General features: G+C 25.7%; 1 protein-coding gene across 1 annotated transcript in view; it reads right to left on the bottom strand.

The window, feature by feature from the left end:
• Positions 1 to 2,307, bottom strand: part of LOC106683208 (uncharacterized) — a 65,555-nt gene that overhangs the window by 62,420 nt on the left and 828 nt on the right. The window lies entirely within an intron of this gene.

Raw genomic sequence — 2,307 nt, 5'->3', positions numbered from 1 at the left:
ATTTTTCTTATAGTAGTTTTATGAATAAGATGTTTTGGTTAACAACGGTTACAGCGGAAGCCGAAGTTGTGTAAGACTATTTCCATTCTCATCGCGTAGGGGCAGCTCATGTTTTTGAAATTATTTAAATTGATATTGACTTGAAGCTGTTATGCTTTACAACAAGGTATTATTACTGGCCCACGCATTATATAACTGTTATGACTCTGGCTCTAAACTATAATTAAAACCATTATGATTCAAGTCTATAAATATTTTTATATAATAAAGTAAAAATGATCGTTATCAATCAATTACGATCGAACCACCATGAAATGCGAAATGAAAAAAAAAATTGTTATAATTCTAAATAAAATATATTCAGTGGTTTTAGGTTCTGAAAGGGTAGTGTTAAAGAAATGGATATTTCATGCCACATAGTACTTGCGAATTGTGTTATTATTATTTAATTTTTTTAATGTAGTTTTTTGAGGATCGAATTAGGGACTAATAAACATATATTAAAATTTTTGGAAAATAGAAATATTTATTGCAAAACTTTAATTTTGTTTTCGTTACCTTTAAATGTTTTTTTTTTTTTTTACAAACTAAAACGTAATGTTGTACACAACGAAAATGACTGCAGTGGTTAAAGAACCAAAACAAATTTAAATAAATAGATTTTTTTTATAATTTCTTACCAATGTTTCCGGGCTGTTTCCTCACCATCAATATCATTATAACTGCAATCGGTTCAACGTATTTTATTAATAAAAATTTTTTTTTGTGCTTAAAATATTGCTTTTTCAAATTCATAGGACAACCGTCTAAGCTGTTTGTTGATAAAATAAAATAATTTATTTTTTTTTATATAGTTTAAAATATTTTTAACTAGTGACAATGCATGGATAAATCAAAGAATAATGAAGTGCAGAAAAGATTTAAAAAATATGTAAAACAAATTACATATTTTATACACAAATAAGATACAGATAGTAAGTTCAGCCGTCAAAAAGAACAACATAGTTATCAATGTTTTATTAAATTGCCGAAGCTTCGACCCACAATGTAGGTTTTCATAAGGGCTTCTGTGATGAATGGAGATGTACAATTTCCCTGATGAAGACTAACAAGAAACGTCTTCAACGTGTAAATTATTTGTGATAAAACTAAAAGCTAAAATAGATTAATTAATACTTCATTAATTAATAATATAAACATTGTTTCCCTGACGATTTTAGCTTGTAGTTTTATCGCAACTAATTTTTGGCCAACTGTGATTCTTACAATGGATTTAAAAAAATTAATATAAACGAAGGAGTGATTTCACAAAAAAAAAAAAAAAATCATTATAATAATAAAAAAACTTTTATTAGTTGAAAATAGTTGTTATTTATTTATTATCTCTTCTTAAATCAGAAATCCTAGAACTAAACTTATATACTACTATACTTTTGCTGATGTTAATAATTTAACAGATAAAAAATATTTGTTGGGAAACAAGATTCTAGAACCCTTAAGTGATTCATATTAAAAGTTAGTTCACAGGTTTCTTCCATTTTTAACACACATTTAATTTTAATTAACTATTAGTTTGGTTACATAGTGAAACTATTTCTCGGATTTCCATATACATAAACATTTTACCAATTTTTCCGTAGGATTATTATATTATATTGGTCCAGATCAATAACTTTAAAAAAATATGTTGTGAAAACTCGGCACTTCTTCACTTCTTTTTTCAAATGTCAATTGTAATATACTGATAAGTTCATAGTATTTTGTGATTTTTTATTGTGTTAAATGATTAAAAGAAAAAAAAAACCTTTTAAAGTAACATTAGAAAGATCAATGAATCATATCGCTATGAGTATGAGATGTGATTTTAAAAACTACGTTAAAGTTAATAAATATTCTCCAATATTTATATGATGCTAAATATGAAAAACATATTAATATTAACAAATAGTCCAGATGCAATACTTTAGAATACTCCATACACGTTATCAGCAATTGCAAAAAATACAAACAGCATTCGCATGAAACACCCAGAATCAAAAAGTTTCCTCCAAGGAGCTCTTAAATTAGACAGGAACTTGATACGGTCATTATGTCGTTTCATAGAAAAATGAAAGAATGACTAATATATATATATAAGGATAAACAAATTTCATTTTTATAATAGTTGTTATTTATTAAAAAAAATATAGAAATTATTCCATTTTTATTTTTATCATTGTTTTATAGGACTTTTCTTCTGAACGAAAACGCAACCTGACTTACGAAATAGAGGAGTGTTCATTTATTATGGTTTGTACAACAGATGGA

Source organism: Halyomorpha halys, unplaced genomic scaffold, assembly GCF_000696795.3.
Source record: "Halyomorpha halys isolate HHAL.00 unplaced genomic scaffold, Hhal_1.1 Scaffold472.1, whole genome shotgun sequence".
Taxonomy (NCBI): Eukaryota; Metazoa; Arthropoda; class Insecta; order Hemiptera; family Pentatomidae; genus Halyomorpha; species Halyomorpha halys.
The sequence above is the reverse complement of the archived record's forward strand: the minus strand, read 5'-3'. Positions and strand labels throughout refer to the sequence as shown.